This window comes from Salmo salar, chromosome 13 (assembly GCF_965601325.2).
Source record: "Salmo salar chromosome 13, fSalSal1, whole genome shotgun sequence".
Lineage (NCBI taxonomy): Eukaryota > Metazoa > Chordata > Actinopteri > Salmoniformes > Salmonidae > Salmo > Salmo salar.
In genome coordinates, this window is record NC_138303.1 from 17,604,178 (window position 1) to 17,629,036 (window position 24,859).

Genomic DNA, 24,859 nt, shown 5'->3' on the forward strand with positions numbered 1-24,859 from the left:
ATTATAAATGTTTTATTATTTACCTCTCCACCACCCCCCCTCTTCGGAGGACAAATATATATATATTTATTTTTTTTTACAGCTTTTTTGCTACATTTACGTACATTTTACATATACATTTTACATACACATTTTGCATTCATGGTACTTTTATATAAGACAGTCACACAACAATAATGCATTACCAAACATAAGATCTTTAATCCCAACCCTCAGCCCATCCCACCTATCACCATAGACCACCCTTGTTTGGTTTCCATGTGCCATATATTTTTCAATTGTGCTGTGATGTTTTACATACACTACCGTTCAAAAGTTTGGGGTCACTTCGAAATGTCCTTGTTTTTGAGAGAAAAGCTTCAGTTTTATTGCATCTTTAATCAGCTCAAACAGTTTTCAGCTGTGCTAACATAATTGCGAAAGGCTTTTCTAATGAGCAATTATCCTTTCAAAATGATAAACTTGGATTAGCTAACACAACGTGCCATTGGAACACAGGAGTGATGGTTGCTGATAATGGGCCTCTGTACACCTATGTAGATATTCCATTAAAAATCAACCTTTTCCAGCTACAATAGTCATTTACAACAATAAAAATGTCTACACTGTATTTCTGATCAATTTGATCTTATTTTATTGGACAAAAAATGTGCTTTTCTTTTGAAAACAAGGACATTTCGATGTGACCCCAAACTTTTAAACGGTAGTTTACATTTTGAACTTTTCTAATCATATAGTATCCACAGATTGTGAGCTAAAGATGAACACCTTTCCTGCGAGTGTTATTGTATTATTTTTTGACTAACTATGGCTTTCCAAATTGCCCAACACTACTATTTGTAAGGATCATTTTAAGTGCATGTTGTGATTTTTTAACCATTCCTGAACCTTTGACCAGAAACAATCTACAGTGGCTTGCGAAAGTATTCACCCCCTTGGCATTTTTCCTATTTTGTTGCCTTACAACCTGGAATGAAATTGATTTTTGGGGGGTATGTATCATTTGATTTACACAACATGCCTACCACTTTGAAGATGCAAAATATTCTTTATTGTGAAACAAACAAGAAATAAGACAAAAAAAAGAAAACTTGAGCGTGCATAACTATTCACCCCCCCAAAGTCAATACTTTGTAGAGCCTCCTTTTGCAGCAATTACAGCTGCAAGTCTCTTGGGGTATGTCTCTATAAGCTTGGCACATCTAGCCACTGGGATTTTTGCCCATTCTTCAAGGCAAAACTGCTCCAGCTCCTTCAAGATGGATGGGTTCCTCTGGCGTACAGCAATCTTTAAGTCATACCACAGATTCTCAATTGGATTGAGGTCTGGGCTTTGACAAGGCCATTCCAAGACATTTAAATGTTTCCCATTAAACCACTCGAGTGTTGCTTTAGCAGTATGCTTAGGGTCACTGTCCTGCTGGAAGGTGAACCTCCGCCCCAGTCTCAAATCTCTGGAAGACTGAAACAGGTTTCCCTCAAGAATTTCCCTGTATTTAGCGCCATCCATCAATTCCTCCAATTCTGACCAGTTTCCCAGTCCCCGCCAATGAAAAACATCCCCACAGCTAAATGCTGCCACCACCATGCTTCACTGTGGCGAAGGTGTTCTCTGGGTGATGAGAGGTGTTGGGTTTGCACCAGACATAGCATTTTCCTTGATGGCCAAAAAGTTCAATTTTAGTCTCATCTGACCAGAGTACCTTCTTCCATATGTTTGGGGAGTCTCCCACATGCCTTCTGGCAAACACCAAACATGTTTGCTTATTTTTTTCCTTAAGCAATGGCTTTTTTTCTGGCCACTCTTCCGTAAAGCCCAGCTCTGTGGAGTGTATGGCTTAAAGTTGTCCTATGGACAGATACTACAATCTCCGCTGTGGAGCTTTGCAGCTCCTTCAGGGTTATCTTTGGTCTCTTTGTTGCCTCACTGATTAATGCCCTCCTTGCCTGGTGTGTTTGTTTTGGTGGGCGGCCCTCTCTTGGCTGGTTTGTTGTGGTGCCATATTCTTTCCATTTTTTAATAATGGATTTAAGGGTGCTCCGTGGGATGTTCAAAGTTTTGGATTTTTTTTTATAACCCAACCCTGATCTGTACTTCTCCACAACTTTGTACCTGACCTGTTTGGAGAGCACCTTGGTCTTCATGGTGACGCTTTATTGGTGGTGCCCCTTGCTTAGCGGTGTTGCAGACTTTGGGGCCTTTCAGAACATATACTGAGATCATGTGACAGATCATGTGACACTTAGATTGCACACAGGTGGACTTTTTAAAACTAATTATGTGACTTCTGAAAGTAATTGGTTGCATCAGATCTTATTTAGGAGCTTCATAGCAAAGGGGTGAATACATATGCACGCACCACTTTTCCATATTTTCTTTTTTTTTTGAAACATGATATTTTTGCACTTCACCAATTTGGACTGTTTTGTGTATGTCTATTACATGAAATCCAAATAAAAATCCATTTAAATTACAGGTTGTAATGCACCAAAATAGGAAAAACGCCAAAGGGGGTGAATACTTTTGCAAGGCACTGTACATAGGGGCAATACCAGAATAAATGATCAACTGATTCTGTCTCTTCGCAGCAAAATCTACAGAGCTGAGACTGTTGTATGCACCATATATATAGCATTCTGTTCGTGGCAAGAATTTTATTTAATAATTTAATTGAAAAACTCAAAGTGTTGAATCAAGTGTCATTTTTTGTACCAGTTCATATGCCATGGAACCGGTACAATGAAAATCTCTTCCCATTTATTTTTCAACCTGTATGGCGCAGCTGTCAACATTTTTGTCCTCTAATGAAATTGGTATATTTTTCTATTTATACCAGTTCCTTTCAGCCAATTTGTATCTTTAATATATGGCAGGCAAACAAGTTCCCTACCTTCTCCCTTTTTCACTTGCCTCCTCCATTTTTGTGGTAGTGCTGCAATCAGTTGGTTATACATTTGGAGCAGATATTCCCATATATTTTCAATAACTGCGTATGTGACATAACTCCCCGTTTCTATTCATAATATCATTAATAAATATAATTTTACAAAAATCCAGAAATAATGTTTTTTATTAATCAGTATGTTATAGTTTAACCATGACATTTATTGTAATATTTATTCTATATTTTCTGGAGGATAAAACTGAAATTGTATCAAGCTTTGTATGGCTTGTTTAAGAAAGGGTGATACTTTAAACTATAATTTATTTTCAATTAGTCGGAATTGAGAAGTTGTAATCTGTATGAAGGCAAAAAGGCAATTTTTGAACAAAGGATGAGCCTTTCTTAATAATCTACTGGAGATCCATTTTGGGTTTAAGTATAACTTATGTATGAGTGATGCTTTTACTGAGAGGTTTAAAGCTTTAATATTTAATAATTTTAGCCACCCAAACTCATATTCATTATATAAATAGGTATGTTTAATTTTGGCATGTTTATTTTTGTCAAATATTGTTGTCAGTCCGCTAGGGACCTGTTTTAATATATTAAGTGTGTATGTTTATCCTGTGTTAACATTTAGTTAGCTAGTAAATAAATAATTCAACCAATTTGTGTATTACTGAGTCATAAGTAAGGCTCGAGTTTTTGCAGATGCAAGGTTACTGGACTGTTCAGAATGATGATATGATACGAGGTTATGATTAATAAGTTGACTGTTTATGGATGGGATAGGTAAAAACCTTTAGAGTTTAATTCGGGAGATGGTAACTTTTTAAAGAACCGCTCTCGTGGTGCCCCAGATCCTAGTGAGTTAATTGTTACACGATTAATTTAATCGGGTAACAATTAAACATAGTTAGTTGATTAGATAAGTAACAGTCATCAGATTAAGGAAAGTAAATTTATGACAGGCCCCTTAGATAAGCCTTCATTGATTCCCATACTGTTGTAGGAAACATTCCAGGGGTTTGATTAAGCTTGAGGAATAGCTCAATTTGAGATTATATAAAAGCAACAAAGGTTTCTTCTGATAGGCGTAGTGAGTTAAGCCGCCAAGGGCAATAATTAGGCTGTGTATTTGGTATGAGTAGTTTCATAGTAAGTGGAGAATGAAACAAAATGACTATAGCTTGGTAATCACACTCCGTGATAAGAGGCAGAAATCTATTGTCTAGGAAAAAGTAGTCTATAGGCGAGAAGGTCTTATGAACTGGCGAGGAAAAAGAATACTCCCTAGGTGTGGGATTACAGAAACACCACGCATCAGATATGCCATATGTCTTAAGAAATAGCTTAATTATGGATACTGTCTTTGATGAAGATGATACCTTAGGAGAGCTACGATCCAGATTGGGCGACAGTACACAATTCATATCACGACCTAGTATTAGGTGGTATGTGTCCACATTTGGTAATCGAGAAAATACATTTGTGAAGACTGAACTGTTATTCCAGTTTGGTGCATAAATGTTAGCCAAGATAACAGCTGTATTATGCAGTCTTCCTACTACAATAATGAAACGGCCTGCTGAGTCTGCCTCTACACTTGACACTGTGAACGGTATGTTGCTCCTCAAGTTTTAGAATGAAAATTGGAATGATATGATTGACTGACCCACCCTCCTTTAAACGAGAATGGTTGAAAGTGCGGAGATGTGTCTCCTGAAGAAAGGCGATATCTACTTTAAGGTGATTTGATTGAGGAAGAACCCTTTTACATTTCACTGGGAGATTTGAAGATTTAACATTCCAGCTAGCAGAAGTGACCGAGCAACCAGCTGTCCCTCTCATGATAATAGGCCTAGCCATGTAAAGTCAGGTGGGAAAAGGATAGATGCCAGATTACAATAACAATTTATCCATTAAATTACAACAACAACTTATGCATTAAACATTTTTCAAGAAATAGCTAATAAAAAAAAACAAAGTTGAAGAAGAAGAATAAAAAACATAAACAAAAGAGATTCTGAAGTCTGGTATGAAAAAGAACCCCCCCCCCCCCCCCCCCCGGTCACCTAATAGAACAGGGTAACCACTAATCCCCACGCAAAGATATCCACACATAATGTTCTTGTTGTGGGGAACAATAAACCTATCGAGTAGAGAGCCCTGCTGAAATATTGAAGGATTTAAAACAAGTTACGCATAATATATTTTTTTATTATTTATTATGTATGTTTGTTTATTCCATGTGTAACTCTGTGTTGTTGTTTGTGTCGCACTGCTTTGCTTTATCTTGGCCAGGTCGCAGTTGTAAATGAGAACTTGTTCTCAACTGGCTAACCTGGTTGAATAAAGGTGAAAATAAATGAATAAATAAATAAAAATAAGAAATACTTATTTAAATCACAAAACTAGGCTGTTTTAAAAGAACGCATAAAACATTTTATAAATCACATTTCACAGCAATATCACTAAGTTAGCAACAACTTCTTAAAGAAATGACATAACCTTATAATAGAACTGTGCTTTATCTACCCTGGACACTGGTACCATCGAGAAATAGAAATGACATAACCTTATAGTTGTCACGAATTTCGTCGTGGTGTTGAAGGGAGGACCAACATGCAGCGGGAATGTAGATACTCATTCTTTTAATGAAAATACGTAAAGCATCCACAGAACAAAAACAAAAAAATAAACAGTACTCACGACTAGACAGTGTAGCAGGCTCAATAAACGCAGTGCTCACAAACAATTCCCCACAAACACACAGACAAACACACCCAACTAATATAGGACTCCCAATCAAAGGCAACACCACACACCTGCCTTCAATTGGAAGTCCACCCCAATTAACTATACATAGAACAACCCAACCTTGACAGAACATGCAAAACACAACTCCTTCTGCCACACCCTGACCAAAACTTATACACCTACTCCACCTGCTGGTCAGGACGTGACATTACCCCCCCCCCTAAAGGTGCAGACCCCGAATGCACCTTCAAAAGAAAACACAGAACACCCAAAACAAACCGAAAAAATCCCCCTAAACTAAAGGGAGGGAAGGGAGGGTGGCTGCCGTCACTGACGGCACTTGTGCTACACCCCCCCTCCCCAACCCACCTATGCAGGTGGTGGTTCAGGCTCCAGCCTATTGTCCAGTCTGCCTACGATCAGCCTCGGACCGTAGGCAGACTCCCCCTGCTCTGGATCATGGGCAGACCTCCTCCTCTCCACCCTGTATGCAGACTTATCAATTAAACCGTTAATTACTTCAAGTTCTGAAATGTCAGGCTTACTCAGTTTAGGGTTGCTGCTAGACTCCCTTGATTCTTGGTCATCGGCAGACTCTGGGCAGATGGGCCAACCTGGCTGATCCTGGCCAATGGGCCACTCTGGCTGATCCTGGCAGTCGGGCCACTCTGGCATCTCCGGGCAGTCGGGCCACTCTGGCAGCTCCGGGCAGTCGGGCCACTCTGGCAGCTCCGGGCAGTCGGACCACTCTGGCATCTCCGGGCAGTCGGACCACTCTGGCATCTCCGGGCAGTCGGACCACTCTGGCATCTCCGGGCAGTCGGGCCACTCTGGCATCTCCGGGCAGACTGGCCACTCTGGCGGCTCCTGACTAGTGGGTGGCTCTGGCGGCTCCTGACTGGCGGGCGGCTCTGGCGACTCCTGACTGACAGTCAGCTCTGGCGACTCCTGACTGACGGGCAGCTCTGGCGACTCCTGACTGACGGGCAGCTCTGGCGACTCCTGACTGACGGGCAGCTCTGGCGACTCTTGACTGACGGGCAGCTCTGGCGACTCTTGACTGACGGGCAGCTCTGGCGACTCTTGACTGACGGGCAGCTCTGGCGACTCTTGACTGATGGGCAGCTCTGGCGACTCTTGACTGACGGGCAGCTCTGGCGACTCTTGACTGATGGGCAGGTCTGGCGACTCTTGACTGACGGGCAGGTCTGGCGACTCTTGGCTGGCAGGGCTGGACTGACGCACTAGAAGCCTTGTGCGTGGAGCTGGTACTGGACATGCCAGCCCGGAGACACGCACCTCAAGGCTAGTGCGTGTAACGGGAAACACCGGACCGTAGAGGCGCACTGGCAGTCTAAAGCGCAGGGTTGGCATCACCCCTGCTGGCTCGATGCCCACTTTCCCCTGGCACATGCAGGGTGCTGGTACTGAGCATACTGGCCTGAAAATACCAGGCCTTATCATAGCACCTACCCCAAAGCACGGGACCTGTCCAGTCTGTTTATCTTTAAAAAGGGTACGGGGCGCTGGCCTGGGTCTCCAGTCTTGCCCCGTCAAACAGCCTTTGTGCCCCCCCCTAAAACATTCTTGGGGGTGCCTCTCGGGCTCCCTTACTAGTCGTTTTCCCCAGTCCTCGCCAGAATTCTTCCGCTGCTTGGTCCTGGTTTGGTGGGGAATTCGGACACGTATTTCGTTGTGGTGTTGAAGGGAGGACCAACATGCAGCGGGAATGTAGATACTCATTCTTTTAATGGGAAAAAACGAACAGCATCCACAGGACAAAAACAAAACAATAAACAGTACTCACGACTAGACAGTGTAGCAGGCTCAATAAACGCAGTGCTCACAAACAATTCCCCACAAACACACAGACAAACACACCCAACTAATATAGGACTCCCAATCAAAGGCAACACCACACACCTGCCTTCAATTGGAAGTCCACCCCAATTAACTATACATAGAACAACCCAACCTAGACAGAACATACAAAACACAACTCCTTCTGCCACGCCCTGACCAAAACTTATACACCTACTCCACCTGCTGGTCAGGACGTGACAATAGTAGAACTGTGCTTTATCTACCCTGGACACTGGTGCCATCGAGATATAGAAATGAGCAGCTTCATGGTAATAAAATAAAACATTAAAACAAAAGAAGAATTAACTCACCACAACTAAGGCACTAACGTTGCCTAATAATAACAATATCAACTGATTCCACTGGGAATGTTATACAGTATCTACGAAAGAGAGACTGAGTCTACAGTGGTAGACACATTCGGTCATTGCCCTAATCGCCAAATAGGTGAACATTCAACCATTTGCTTCGTCCGACCTTGGTAGAATGTTTGCCTTTACCAAGGCCATCGCCTTATAGTGGTCTTGGAACTCTTTCTCGGTGCCGTTGTATGTTATACGGAGCCAGGCAGGAAAAGCCAAACCGTATCGAATGTCGGTCCGTCCACGGAGCAGAATCTTAACATCGGTGACAGCGGCATGTCACAAGCAACGCTGGGGGCATCGTCTGGGAAGATCGTCTGGGAAGATCATCTGGGAAGATATAGGTTCTTCATTGCATCGAAGTGGGCCAAATTCTCTGACACGCTGAAGAACATCAATACAATCCTGATAGAAGTGTAGTTAAGCCACAATGATGCAAGGTTTTCTGCCAGGCTTTCTTGCTTAATAGCCCTGATGTGAGTGGTCTACAAGAACGTCTTTATCCATTTTGAGGGCTTCCTTCAGTAACTTTTAAGACCAATGAAGCAGAACTCGATCCCGGGTCCTCAGCTACACCCATGATCCTGATATTGGATCTTCGCATATAACCTTGTAAATGTATGCATTGTTCCTTAAGGCTAGCCACATCAGTTTCGAGCTTCTTAACCATGGTTTGTAACGTAGTCATGTCGTCCGAACATGCTGACAAGCCTTGTTCCATGTCAGACAGTCATCTTAACTGTATCCAGTTCAGTACGAACCATTGCTGTGTGCCTTGAGAGTTCATTCTTGACTGCTTGTAACTCCTCACTGAGCGCCTCCTTGAGTTTCGACTTGAGTATAGATGAAATGTCAGGTCTGAGGGCAGCAAGAATCACGGCCTTTAAATCCTCTGTGTTCATTTTTTCGCCAAGCCGAGGGGAGGAGCCGCTGCTCCCACTTGTTGAAGAACTCAAGCTCCTCGTCTTGGGCCAGGTGATTTCTCTTTTGTCAGTGACTCCGCTGAACTTTTGCAGGTTATGCGCCACTTACGCATTAAAACAAAAATAAAAGTTGAACAAAGTAAAGCACGTCATTCAAAGGCTGTGTTTCCAAGATCTTTTTGGGTCAAAGTGCAAAGGTAGTATTAAATAAATGCAATTTCAGTAGGAGCTCGGAAAAACGTGACCTACTTCATGGCTTGCTCATTAGCGTGTGTTTGAGGTGAGTAGCCTTGAACAAGGTTTGGCTTGTGCGAGCCGGAACTGCTCATAGGAGCAGGAGCCTATCTCCTGTTTCTGTAGCGTGAGGCAGCTTGATCTACAGGACACTATTTTATCGCAGGGCCTATCGCAGGGCCTATCGCAGGGCCTATTGCAGGGCTTATCGCTGGGTGTTTGGGGAGGTGAGTGGAAATGTACTGTGACACCTGGGTTATATGCACACTGGGCTGGTGGGTGACAGGGAGATTACCATTAAACAAGTGGCAAGGGAGAAATGTGTATATGGTAGGGGGTAAAGAGAGTGTTGGGCAGGGGGTTGAGTGGGGTATGATTTGTGTGGTGAGAGGGGTACTTCAGTGTGGTGAGAGAGTGAGAGTGAGAGAGAGAGAGAGAGAGAGAGAGAGAGAGAGAGAGAGAGAGAGGAGAGAGAGAGAGAGAGAGAGAGAGAGATGTCTGTAGTTAGATTCTGGGTGATGAGATACTTTAATGACCTGTCAGGAATGATTTGTGTATCTTGTTCACAGCTGAGGAAATGTGAGGTAAAACTTTACCTCAGCCATATGATGCATAGCCTTCATATTGCCTTCCAATTAGATGGTGCCAATCTTTCCCATTAATTTGGGATTGAGACATGGAGATTTCTGCTCTACATAACAGATGGTGTGGAAAATGGATTTAGCTCAACTTTAGTTCACTTTTGAGGCATAAAAAACACACAAATAATATGATTTATGACATTATTTGCATAATCTTACTGTAGCTATATGATTATATCGATTTATTTCTACAGCCATTGTAATTTTTCTTGTCAGGACTTTCCAGTGTTTATTTCTTCTATATTATAAATATATAAAAAAACATACGTTTTCAAAGTCATAGATGGTTTCATCATCATCACCCTGATAGGCTTGTCAAATGGGTGGCCAATGGAACCTTTATAAGAGAGAGGTTAGACAGCGCTGGAAGATACAGTGTAGTCTGAGTAGTGTCCAATGAGCTTGCAGTGACGTCCGTCAAGTGAACCTCCAGACTCATTTGGAACGCTGCAGAACTCTCACTGATGATACCCGTAATTGATAAAATATACATTTTCATTGTCTTCTCATTGACATCACAATCACACAGTTTTTAGAATACATTTTGTGTTGTTATGATACCCATGTGGAAATATCTACAGGAAACTGACAAAAGAACGAAAACCAACATAAAGTGTCTTTTAATAGGGCGTTGGGCCACCACCAGCCAGAACAACTTAAATGCACCATGGCATAGATTCTAAGTGTCTGTAACTCTATTGAAGGGACGCGACACCATTCTTCCATGAAAAATTACATAATTTGGTGTTTTGTTGATGGTGGTGGAAAACGCTGTATCAGGCGCCGTCCCAGAATCTTCCATTAGCGTTCAAATCGGTTGAGATCTGGTGACTGAGACACACGCACTCACACACACACTTTAAACCCCCTATGCTTCTTTGAGACCCCTCTTTCAAAGTCATTGAGACCTATTCTTCTAGGTAGCCAGCTGGGCATTATTATATACGTTACCCTAAGCATGATGGGATGCTTTAATTGCTTAATAAACCGGCTTTCAATATACTTTGTATCCCTCATTTACCTTTATTTGGTCAGCTACCTGTAGGTTTCAACTCAGTTTGAGGTGAGAAATACTGAATACGTCCCCATGGCCTATCAGACATCTTATTAACAAAGGCCTTTGTCTTTGGAGGTGAATATATGACATTTCGACCTTACATAAATAAGGGTCTATCTTTTCTGCCTCCATGACAGAGGCACGCACAGACACGCACGCACGCACGCACGCACACACACACACACACACACACACACACACACACACACACACACACACACACACCACACACACACACACACACACACACACACACACACACACACACACACACACACACACACACACAAACCATTTAACCTTCCACAAGACCTGATAAGGCCTAGACAAACAGGAAACTAAAGTGTATCTGAATAATCCTGGTGCATCCTGGTCATTAACAAGGGGCTGTATCTGAATAATCCTGGTGCATCCTAGTCATTAAAAATGGGTTGTGGCCTTTCTAATAGGCCTACAATATTGTTTTAATTATTGCTTGAGCAGTCTCTAAGATCATATTTGGTTGGGATCGTTGCAAAATACTTACTTTGGATACAGCAGCTGTTAGCTAGAAGGCTAACTATAGCTAGCCAAAGAGCATTTTACTGTTTGAAGTTGTTGTGATTTTTAACTATAATGCAGTTGATTGGTGACAATGACACAAACATATTTTAAACAGGGCATTCATACGCGCCTTACAATCCAATTATAGTCCAAAAGTAGTGTGACATGTAAATCTGGCCTTACTTTTCTGGGTGCATCAGGATTCCTCTGTGTTGTCACCCATGGCGAGAACATGGTGAACACCATCACCTCAACCACTCCTCTTCCTCCACCACCAACACCACCACCAACTCCTCCTCCACCACCACCAACACCAACACCACCACACCCAGCTCCTCCACAACCACCACCACCACCTCCTCCTCCTCCAACACCACCTCTCTTCCTCCAACACCACCACCACCTCTTCCTCCACCACCACCACCTCCTCCTCCTCCAACACCACCTCCACCTCCTCCACCACCACCTCCACCTCCTTCTCCAACACCACCACCACCACCTCCTCCAACACCACCACCACCACCATCTCCTCCTCCTCCTCCTCCAATACAACCTCCACCTCCTCCTCCAACACCACCACCTCCTCCTCCAACACCTCCACCACCACCTCCTCCTCATCCTCCTCCAACACCACCACCACCTCCTCATCCTCCATCACCACCACCACCACCTCTTCCTCCTCAAACACCCCCACCTCCACCTCCACCTCCTCCTCCCTCACCCCCACCTCCACCTCCTCCTCCAACTCCACCACCACCACCTCCTCCTCCTCCTACAACATCATCACCACCTCCTCCTTCAACACCCCCACCTCCACCACCACCTGCTCCTCCAACACTACCACCATCACCACCACCTCCTCCTCCTCCTCCACCACCACCACCACCACGACCTCCACCGCCACCACCACCAGCACCATCACCTCTACCTCCACCACCTCCACCTACTCCACCACCTCCACCTTCTCCACCACCACCTCCACCACCACCACCCCCACCCCACCATCACCACCTCCTTCTACCCCACCACTTCCTACACCATGATCAGAGAGGACACTACACAGGGACACACCTGGGGGACATTATACAAGGACACTCCAAGGACATTTCAAATGGAATAGAAAACAGGAACATGGGGGATATATGACCGTTTCTGAAGCATGTACAAGGTAATTCCATGAAGTGTCAACACCTGATTGATTTCACCCAAAGGGGAACACTTTGATGTAGAGAGCAGAGACCTCCCATAGGGTAACATAAGCCTATGATTGACAACCCATGAAAGCCCCACCCATAATGCAGTGTAGGAGCCTCTGTGTCCTCCTTGGTAAGGTCATCTGAAGGTCATGACAGAAACATCCCCTTATACTGAGATCAGGGTACAAACTGCTCACTTACATGAACAGTTGATCTATGGCAGGCTTAAAGGATGTATTTTTAGTGTGGGTGTGTGCATGCGTGCATGTGTCTGTTACAGGACTGTAATCCAGCAAACCCATCTCATCTGTACCTCTCTCCTGTTGCTCAGACACAGGGCCAATTGGCATTCATCTGGCTACTACAGAGCAGACTGCGTGATCTCCTGTGTACAAATCTCATTTGTCACAGGATTTACAGATAATATAAGGTGTGTGTGTGTGTGTGTGTGTGTGTGTGTGTGTGTGTGTGTGTGTGTGTGTGTGTGTGTGTGTGTGTGTGTGTGTGTGTGTGTGTGTGTGTGTGTGTGTGTGTGTGTGTGTGTGTGATGGGCTCTGGCCCTGCGATTGGATCTTTTTTCTTCTGGTGTCCTTCATATTTTCAATTGTCTTGGAATGAATTCCATCTGAGTGACTGTGTGGGTGAAGGGACAAAAAAGCTATTAGAGCGTTTGATTCATCGTATCACTCTGTTGCCCGTGGGAAATCAAATGAAATCATTGTTTCCGTTAAAAGCAGCCATTTTCTGTGTTTGAGAGAGGATCCAGCCTCTCTCTCTCTCATTCCCTCTCTCTCTCTCTCTCTCTCGGGTGCTAATACAATCAGGACAATATGAAAATACTGCAGCATTCTGTGTCTCCAAAAACACTGGTCTGCACGTCATACTAATGAGGATAGATAGCATTCTGTTTTTCTCCCCGACCTCACAAGCACTAACAAAAACAGTGCTTTATGAATCCCGCTGAATGAAAATAGCCAACATAAATCAGACTCACTGCTGATGGATGCTGAAGCAGATGTGTTGTCATAATTTGTAAAAGGCTGAGAAAGAGCTCCTTTGATGATGAATGTTAGTGTATGATTCAAAGCTACAGTATAGTTAAATAATAATGCCCGAAGGGGTGTGGTATATGGCCAATTGTCACGCCCTGACCATAGAGAGCCCTTGTTTCTCTATGGTGTAGTAGGTCAGGGCGTGACTAGGGGGTAGTCTAGTTTAATATTTCTATGTTGTGTTCTAGTTTTATTTTCTAGGTTGGTGTTTTTTATGATTCCCAATTAGAGGCAGCTGGTAATCGTTGTCTCTAATTGGGGATCATATTTAAGTAGTTAATTTTCCCACTTGTGTTTGTGGGATATTGTTTTGTGTTTGTGCCTGTGCACCACGTAGTCATGTTTAGTTGTTCGTTTATTTGTTTTTGCTTGAAGTTTCACTTTGGAATAAAGATGTGGAACTCTACACACGCTGCACCTTGGTCCTGTTCTTACGACAACCGTGACACCAATATACCACGGCTAAGGGTTGGCACAAAGCAATGCGGAGTGCCTGGACACAGCCCTTAGCCGTGGTATATTGGCCATATATCACAAACCCCCGAGGTGCCCTATTGCTATTATAAACTGGTTACCAACGTAATTAGAGCAGTAAAAATACATGTTTTGTCATACCCGTTGTATACGGTCTGATATACCATGTCCGGTAGCCTATCAGCATTCAGAGCTCGAACCACCCAGTTTAAAATTAAAACTAACAGACAACTAACACCTTTGTCTTTCTTGCACTAACACTGGCATTTGTATTTTATTACTACCACTAACTTTGATGATTTGAGAAAACATGTTTTACTTACTACGACTGTGATATGTGGTTGTCTTACCTAGCCGTAAGTCACTATGGATAAAAGCATCTTGTCACGTTCCTCGTATTCTCCCTCATCGGAAGATATGTCGAAATCACTCGATGACCAATACGCAGCAGGTTGACTGTTCCACATCATATTTATTTTAGATGGAAACGACAAAACAAAATAAACACGCAGAGGAGAAAGGTGACAGTTTCACAGGTGAAACGAAACACAGTGCAAAATTACAATTACCCACAAAAATCAAACAAACACACCCCACTATATGGGACTCTCAATCAAAGGCAGATAGACAACACCTGCCTTCAACTGAGAGTCCCAACCCCAATTAACCAAACAAACATACACTCACTAAACTCCACATAGAAATACCTAACCTAGAACCTACCCCAACACTCACAACCCCACTATACCATAACCAAACATAACTGCCACGTCCTGACCAAATACAATACAAAAAAACCTAAGTATATGGTCAGGACGTGACATTACCCCCCCCTAAAGGTGCATACACTGAATGCACAAAACCAACAGAAAAAAACTAAACAAAAAAAAACAACACACAATTAACCTCCTAACTAAAGGGAGGGAAGGGAGGGTGGCTGCCGTCAACGACGGCACAGTGCTACACCCCCCCTCCCCAACCCACCTCTATTGGAGGTGGCTCCGGTTCTGGCCTGCTGTCCAACAGACCGTAGACAGACCTGTTGGGCTTAGGACAGTAGGCAGACTTCTTTGGTTCTGGTTCGTGGGCCGACTCCGTCGGTCCCAGGCTGTAAGCAGACTCCTTCGGTTCTGGGTTGTAGGCAGAATCATCACAGTCATAGTTAATCAACTTTATTTTAGAATTGTGACCAGACTCACCCGGTTCTGGGTCACAGGCAGCTCCCCTCAGTCCCGGGTCGCAAGAGGTTGTCGGATACTCTGGTCCGCACCCCGGTGTCGGATCCTCTGGGCCGCACCCCGGTGTCGGATCCTCCGACGGCCCTGACCCAGGATTCACCAGGCTGGGGAGACATGATGGATGCCTGGCCCTGGGCACAGGCACAGGACTCACCAGGCTGGGGAGACCCACTGAAGGCCTGGTCCTGGGAGGTGGCACAGGATGAACCAGGATGGGGAGACCCACTGGAGGCCTGGTCCGAGGAGGTGGCACAGGACGGACCAGGATGGGGAGACCCACTGGAGGCCTGGTCCTGGGAGGTGGCACAGGATGAACCAGGATGGGGAGACCCACTGGAGGCCTGGTCCGAGGAGGTGGCACAGGACGGACCAGGATGGGGAGACCCACTGGAGGCCTGGTCCGAGGAGGTGGCACAGGACGGACCAGGATGGGGAGACCCACTGGAGGCCTGGTCCTGGGAGGTGGCACAGGATGAACCAGGATGGGGAGACCCACTGGAGGCCTGGTCCGAGGAGGTGGCACAGGACGGACCAGGATGGGGAGACCCACTGGAGGCCTGGTCCGAGGAGGTGGCACAGGACGGACCAGGATGGGGAGACCCACTGGAGGCCTGGTCCTGGGAGGTGGCACAGGATGAACCAGGATGGGGAGACCCACTGAAGGCCTGGTCCTGGGAGGTGGCACAGGACTCACCAGGCTGGGGAGACCCACTGAAGGCCTGGTCCTGGGAGGTGGCACAGGACTCACCAGGCTGGGGAGACCCACTGAAGGCCTGGTCCTGGGAGGTGGCACAGGATGAACCAGGATGGGGAGACCCACTGAAGGCCTGGTCCTGGGAGGTGGCACAGGATGAACCAGGATGGGGAGACCCACTGGAGGCCTGGTCCGAGGAGGAGGCACAGGATAAACCGGGCTGTGGGGGAGCACTGGAGTTCTGGTACGGACACTCTTTACCCACACTCCAGGCTGAATGCCCACTTTGGCCCGGCACGGGCGGAGAGCAGGCATTGGGCGAACTGGACCCTCCCAGCGCTCTGGAGACACAGTGCGCAACGCCGGCGCAGGATACCCTGGACCGAGGAGGCGCACTGGAGACCAGACGCGCTGAGCTGGCACCATCCGCCCTGGCTCGATGCCTGCACTCGCATGGCACTTGCGGGGGGCTGGTATGTAGCGCACCGGGCTTTGAACGTGCACTGGGGACACCGTGCGCTCCACAGCATAACACGGTGTCTTACCAGTACCACGCTGCTTCCGGTAAGCACGGGGAGTTGGCTTAGGTCTACCACCTGACTCCGCCAATCTCCCCGTGTGCCCCCCCCAAAAAAAATTGTGGGGCTGCCTCCCGTGTCCGTTGCGCTCCCTCTCCTCATACCAGCGCCTCTCAGCTCTCGCCGCCTCGATCTCCCACTGTGGGCGGCGATAATCCCCAGCTTGAGTCCATGGTCCTTTCCCGTCCAGGATTTCCTCCCAAGTCCATGACTCCAGATAGCCTTTCTCCTGGTGCCTCTCCTTGTGCTGCTCCTTCCTCTGCTGCTTGGTCCGTTGTCGGTGGGTAATTCTGTCACGTTCCTCGTATTCTCCCTCATCGGAAGATATGTCGAAATCACTCGATGACCAATACGCAGCAGGTTGACTGTTCCACATCATATTTATTTTAGATGGAAACGACAAAACAAAATAAACACGCAGAGGAGAAAGGTGACAGTTTCACAGGTGAAACGAAACACAGTGCAAAATTACAATTACCCACAAAAATCAAACAAACACACCCCACTATATGGGACTCTCAATCAAAGGCAGATAGACAACACCTGCCTTCAACTGAGAGTCCCAACCCCAATTAACCAAACAAACATACACTCACTAAACTCCACATAGAAATACCTAACCTAGAACCTACCCCAACACTCACAACCCCACTATACCATAACCAAACATAACTGCCACGTCCTGACCAAATACAATACAAAAAAACCTAAGTATATGGTCAGGACGTGACACATCTGCTAAATTACTAAAATACAAATGTAACGCAAAACCCATTCTGGTGACCTTTGACTCTCTTTAACATTCACAGTTCAACCAGACAATAGCCTGCTCTTATTCCTGTCTAACCCAATGCCCCAGTGCATTACTATACAATCTCACAGCGCCAGTGTCATTACTGGATAAAAAAGGTCTGTCCTGAATGCCCAGCCAACCTGATCTCTTTCAGATGGAGACACTCACCTGAGAGTGTCCTTCCCCTGTTCCAGACACGCAGACAGACCTGGGGCAGCGCGGCTGGGACATTGGGCTGTGACCTGTGTGTTATGGTGTGGCGGCCCTCTCGCCTCTTCAATCACTGCTGCATGTGTGGCCGCCATGCTGGAAATAGGCTATTTCACACAGGAGATGAGAGGCTAATCTACCTGTAATTACTGTCACTGGATATACACACACACACACCACACACACATGCACATCCTGCTTATGCCAGCCTCTGAGTGTGTGTGTGTGTGTGTGTGTGTGTGTGTGTGTGTGTGTGTGTGTGTGTGTGTGTGTGTGTGTGTGTGTGTGTGTGTGTGTGTGTGTGTCAGTTTTGAAATGCTGCATATCTATGTGCGAGTGTGTTACTCTTTCCTCTGATAAAAGCCTACAGGTCTATATGTAGGCTGTTTGATAAATCACACAGTCCCATTTTCCTCCTCCAGACAGTGGAGTTATGTTGGGTTCCTTTTGTTATTCTCCTGCTGAAATAGACCATTACATTACAGACCCCCTCTGCTGCCTGCGACTCAGAGAGAGAGTACGGAGTGGTGCTGATGATTTAGCTCTCTCTCTCTCACCCTCCTTCCCTCTTTCCTTCTTTCACTTCCTCCCTCCCTTTGTCTGAAGACTAGCTCTTGCTTTGGGCCAGACCAGTTCTGATGAATGGAAAACAGCCTTGATGAAAGTGGACATTCCGAAGAGAAATAGCAGCAGCCATGCCATCCGTTCAGCTAGAAACACTCACACAGGTCAGCTGGTGTTCTGTTGCTCGTTTGGAAGGAGGATGTCATTTAAATGATCCATTCAAATATAACGGAGCAAAGAGGACTGCCAGTGGCCAGTAATTGGGTATCTTTCTTCAAGCGACTGGAATGATAATAATCTATAATACGACTATGAACATTTCTGTTTGGAAGAATTTAGGATTCTGAATAAAACACTCACCCCATTGTCGTTAAGCATGTTGATACACTATGGAACATCTGAGCTTGTCATTCGCTAGCAAGGTACTTTGCTTCAAGATACTTTGCTAGATCTGCACTCAAGACAAGCAAAACATGACAGCAATTGTTCACACAGATTTTTTATACAGATTGGGATTTGCAATATTGTGTGTCTCCAACTATCATGTGCTATCAACATATTTGTTTAGTAGACTGCCTCAGTGGGTGTGGTGATGCGGGGCATCCATCCTTCCTACCTGTAAGCTAACAGCATATGTTACAACATCATATACTCTACTACAGTACAACCATCCTTCCTACCTGTAGGCTAACAGCATGTTACATCATATACTCTACTACAGTACAACAATCCTTCCTACCTGTAGGCTAACAGCATGTTACATCATATACTCTACTACAGTACATCCTTCCTACCTGTAGGCTAACAGCATGTTACATCATATACTCTACTACAGTACAACCATCCTTCCAACCTGTAGGCTAACATCATGTTACAACATCATATACTCTACTACAGTACAACAATCCTTCCTACCTGTAGGCTAACATCATATGTTACAACATCATATACTCTACTACAGTCCAACAATCCTTCCTACCTGTAGGCTAACATCATATGTTACAACATCATATACTCTACTACAGTACAACCATTCTTCCAACCTGTAGGCTAACATCATGTTACAACATCATATACTCTACTACAGTACAACCATCCTTCCTACCTGTAGGCTAACATCATATGTTACAACATCATATACTCTACTACAGTACAACAATCCTTTCTACCTGTAGGCTAACATCATGTTACAACATCATATACTCTACTACAGTACAACCATCCTTCCTACCTGTAGGCTAACATCATATGTTACAACATCATATACTCTACTACAGTCCAACAATCCTTCCTACCTGTAGGCTAACATCATATGTTACAACATCATATACTCTATTACAGTACAACAATCCTTCCTACCTGTAGGCTAACATCATATGTTACAACATCATATACTCTACTACAGTACAACAATCCATCCTACCTGTAGGCTAACATCATATGTTACAACATCATATACTCTACTACAGTACAACGACTCCCTGGGGGAGATGTAAATGTTTAATGGCAGTGAAATTGGCCTGTCATTTCTGAGTGCTAACGCCCTGGATTATTCATGAATACAGTAATAATGTTTCTCAGACTTCATCTTACTTTTTCTGTGCAAAGCATGCAGGCGTTTTACAGTGTGTCGTATAGGGGTTCAGGTTGAAATCATTACACTCAGGCATACACACTAACGCTACAGCAGTCACAAGATTAAGTGTCATACTGATTGTTGACACTTTTGTTCATGTCTCATCTTAATAATAATCCCCATTAATAGTTAATTTGATAATCATCGTCTGGATTCTGAAAGATTAGATTAAGCATTACTAAATTCATTAATCTGAAGAACTGTTTTACTGTTAATGCTTACTACCTTGCAGCCATCTCTAAATCTCTCTCCACAGTCATAGCCCAAGGGTAGAGGCCAACCACTACACTCTCTCTTTCTCTCTCTCTCTCTCTCTCTCTCTCTCTCTCTCTCTCTCTCTCTCTCTCTCTCTTTCTCACACACACACACACACACACACACACACACACACACCCACACACACACACACACACACACACACGCACACACACACACACGCACACACGCGCGAACGCACAGAGAGAGAGAGAGAGAGAGAGAGAGAGAGAGAGAGAGAGAGAAGCACCAGTCCCAGTCTCTCTCATGCATCAGCGTTACACACCAAGAGATCAATGACAGCTGTAGCTCCCTCGCTCCCTCGCTCCCTCCCTCCCTCCCTCCCTCCCTCGCTCCCTCCCTATATCCACCCTTCTCCCTCCATCCATCCATTCATCCACCTCCCTCCCTCCCTCCCTCCACCCATTCATCCATCTACCCTTGTCCCTCCCTCCCTCCAGCCACCCTCCATCCACCCTCTTCCCTCCATCCAACCTCCATCCACCGTCCTCTGTCTGAATCACAGCTCTAATGACGTATTAATATGCAGCCACTCATTCTACACAAGCAATGAAATGTTAATTGATGACATTATCAGTTCCAGAAATCTTGATGGATGTTCTTTCTAAGAGCACCCCTTTCATTATAACAGGTGCTCTTTCCCCAAACATGGCTGTTTGAATACACACTCTTTCTCTGAAATGCCTGTAACACATTTATATTTTGGCATTGCATAACATCAATAGTTTATATATTCACCATAAAGTGCCTGCAAATCCTCCCGCATACCCAGCTTATTCAAAACATGAACTCATTTTTGGCTTTTGAATTCTTCCCCACCTCAGCCACCCTCTCTCCCTCCCCCTTCTCGATCAGTGCTTACCAACAAGGTTGCCAAGCACCAGTTGCTAAGTAACCGTCAGCACCGAGTGTTCGACTAACGGCTGTCACACTAATTCTATGTCAGAGCTAAAAATAGCAAGGCGTTTGATTTATCCCCCATCTGGATTGACAGAAATTGCCTGAACAGAAGGAATGTTGTGGTCTAAGAATAGATTGTATGAGTATCAATCCCCCAGAACTGGGGAATGGGGATGGCTATAAACCCCCAGCACTAGGGAACGGGGATTACTATAACCCACCAGCACTAGGGAATGGGGATGGGTATAACCCACCAGCACTTGGTAATTGGACTGGGGATGGCAATAACCCACCAGCACTTGGTAATGTGGATGGGGGTGGATCTAACCCACCAGCACTTGGTAATGGGGATGAGGATGAGGATGGTTATAACTCACCTGCACTGGGTAATGGGGATGGGGGTGGATCTAACCCACCAGCACTTGGTAATGTGGATGGGGGTGGATCTAACCCACCAGCACTTGGTAATGGGGATGAGGATGAGGATGGTTATAACTCACCTGCACTGGGTAATGGGGATGGGGATGGCTTTAACCCACCAGCACTGGGGAATGGGGATGGCTTTAACCTCCAAATCAGGGTAATGGGGATGGGGATGGCTTTACCCCACCAGCACTGGGGAATGGGGATGGCTATAACTCACCAGCACTGGGTAATTGAGATGTGGATGGCTTTAACCCACTAGCACTGGGTAATTGTGATGGGGATGGCAATAACCCACCAGCACTGTGTAATATAGGTTGGGGATGGCTATAACCCACCAGCACTGGGCAATTGAGATGTGGATGGCTTTAACCCACTAGCACTGGGTAATTGTGATGGGGATGGCAATAACCCACCAGCACTGTGTAATATAGGTTGGGGATGGCTATAACTCACCAGCACTGGGTAATTGAGATGTGGATGGCTTTAACCCACCAGCACTTGGTAATTGGGATGGGGATGGCAATAACCCACCAGCACTGTGTAATATAGGATGGGGATGGCTATAACCCACCAGCACTTGGTAATTGGGATGGGGATGGGTATAACCCACCAGCACTTGATAATAGGGATGGGGATGGCTATAACCCACCAGCACTGGGTAATGGGGATGGTGATGGCTATAACCCACCAGCACTAGGTAATGGGGATGGGGATGGTTATAACTCACCAGCACTAGGTAATGGGGATGGGGATGGTTATAACCCACCAGCACTGGGTAACGGGGATGGGGATGGTTATAACTCACCAGCACTAGGTAATGGGGATGGGGATGGCTATAACCCACCAGCACTTGGTAATGGGGATGGGGATGGCTATAACCCACCAGCACAAGGTAACGGGGATGGGGATGGTTATAACCCACCAGCACTGGGTAATGGGATGGGGATGGCTATAACCGACCAGCACAAGGTAACGGGGATGGGGATGGCTATAACCCACCAGCACTAGGTAATGGGGATGGGGATGGTTACAACCCACCAGCACTGGGTAATAGGGATGGGGATGGTTATAACCCACCAGCACTATGTAACGGCGATGGGGATGGTTATAATCCACCAGCACTTGGTAATGGGGATGGGGATGGTTATAACCCACCAGCACTTGGTAATGGGGAATGGGGATGGTTATAACCCACCAGCACTTGGTAATGGGGATGGGGATGGTTATAACCCACCAGCACTGGGTAATGGGGATGGGGATGGCTATAACCCACCAGCACTAGGTAATGGGGATGGGGATGGTTATAACCCACCAGCACTGGGTAATGGGGATGGGGATGGCTATAACTCACCAGCACTAGGTAATGGGGATGGGGATGGTTATAACCCACCAGCACTGGGTAACGGGGATGGGGATGGTTATAACCCACCAGCACTGGGTAATGGGGATGGGGATGGCAATAACCCACCAGCACTGTGTAATATAGGATGGGGATGGCTATAACCCACCAGCACTGGGTAATTGGACTGGGGATGGCTATAACCCAACAGCACTTGGTAATTGGGATGGGGATGGGTATAACCCACCAGCACTTGATAATAGGGATGGGGATGGGTATAACCCACCAGCCCTGGGTAATAGGGATGGGGATTGGTATAACCCACCAGCACTGGGTAATGGGGATGGGGATGGGTATAACCCACCAGCCCTGGGTAATAGGGATGGGGATGGTTATAAACCACCAGCACTGGGTAATGGGGATGGGGATGGCTATAACCCACCAGCACTGGGTAATTGTGATGGGGATGGTTATAACCTACCAGCTTTGGGTAATGGGGATGGGGATGGCTATAACCCACCAGCACTTGGTAATGGGGATGGGGATGGTTATAACCCACCAGCACTTGGTAATGGGGAATGGGGATGGTTATAACCCACCAGCACTTGGTAATGGGGATGGGGATGGTTATAACCCACCAGCACTGGGTAATGGGGATGGCTATAACCCACCAGCACTAGGTAATGGGGATGGGGATGGTTATAACCCACCAGCACTGGGTAATGGGGATGGGGATGGCTATAACCCACCAGCACTAGGTAATGGGGATGGGGATGGTTATAACCCACCAGCACTGGGTAATGGGGATGGGGATGGTTATAACCCACCAGCACTGGGTAATGGGGATGGGGATGGCAATAACCCACCAGCACTGTGTAATATAGGATGGGGATGGCTATAACCCACCAGCACTGGGTAATTGGACTGGGGATGGCTATAACCCACCAGCACTTGGTAATTGGGATGGGGATGGGTATAACCCACCAGCACTTGATAATAGGGATGGGGATGGGTATAACCCACCAGCCCTGGGTAATAGGGATGGGGATGGGTATAACCCACCAGCACTGGGTAATGGGGATGGGGATGGGTATAACCCACCAGCCCTGGGTAATAGGGATGGGGATGGTTATAAACCACCAGCACTGGGTAATGGGGATGGGGATGGCTATAACCCACCAGCACTGGGTAACGGGGATGGGGATGGTTATAACCTACCAGCACTGGGTAATGGGGATGGGGATGGTTATAACCCACCAGCACTGGGTAACAGTGATGGGGATGGTTATAACCCACCAGCATTTGGTAATAGGGATGGGGATGGTTATAACCCACCAGCACTGGGTAACGGGGATGGGGATGGTTATAACCCACCAGCACATGGTAATAGGGATGGGGATGGTTATAACCCACCAGAACTTGGTAATAGTGATGGGGATGGTTATAACCCACCAGCACTTGGTAATTGGGATGGGGATGGGTATAACACACCAGCACTTGGTAATAGGGATGGGGATGATTATAACCCACCAGCACTTGGTAATAGGGATGGTGATGGTTATAACCCACCAGCACTTGGTAATGGGGATGGGGATGGTTATAACCCACCAGCACTTGCTAAGAGGGATGGGGATGGTTATAACCCACCAGCACTGGGTAATGGGGATGGGGATGGGTTTAACCTACCACCACTGGGTAATGGGGATGGGGATGGGTATAACCCACCAGCACTGGGTAATGGGGTTGGGGATGGTTATTACCCACCAGCACTGGGTAATAGGACTGGGGATGGCTATAACCCACCAGCACTGGGTAATGGGGATGGGGATGGTTATTACCCACCAGCACTGGGTGATAGGACTGGGGATGGCTATAACCCACCAGCACTGGGTAATGGGGATGGGGATGGCTATAACCCACCAGCACTGGGTAACGGGGATGGTGATGGTTATAACCCACCAGCACTTGGTAATAGGGATGGGGATGGTTATAACCCACCAGCACTGGGTAACGATGATGGGGATGGTTATAACCCACCAGCACATGTTAATAGGGATGGGGATGGTTATAACCCACCAGAACTTGGTAATAGTGATGGGGATGTTTATAACCCACCAGCACTTGGTAATTGGGATGAGGATGGGTATAACACACCAGCACTTGGTAATAGGGATGGTGATGGTTATAACCCACCAGCAATTGGTAATGGGGATGG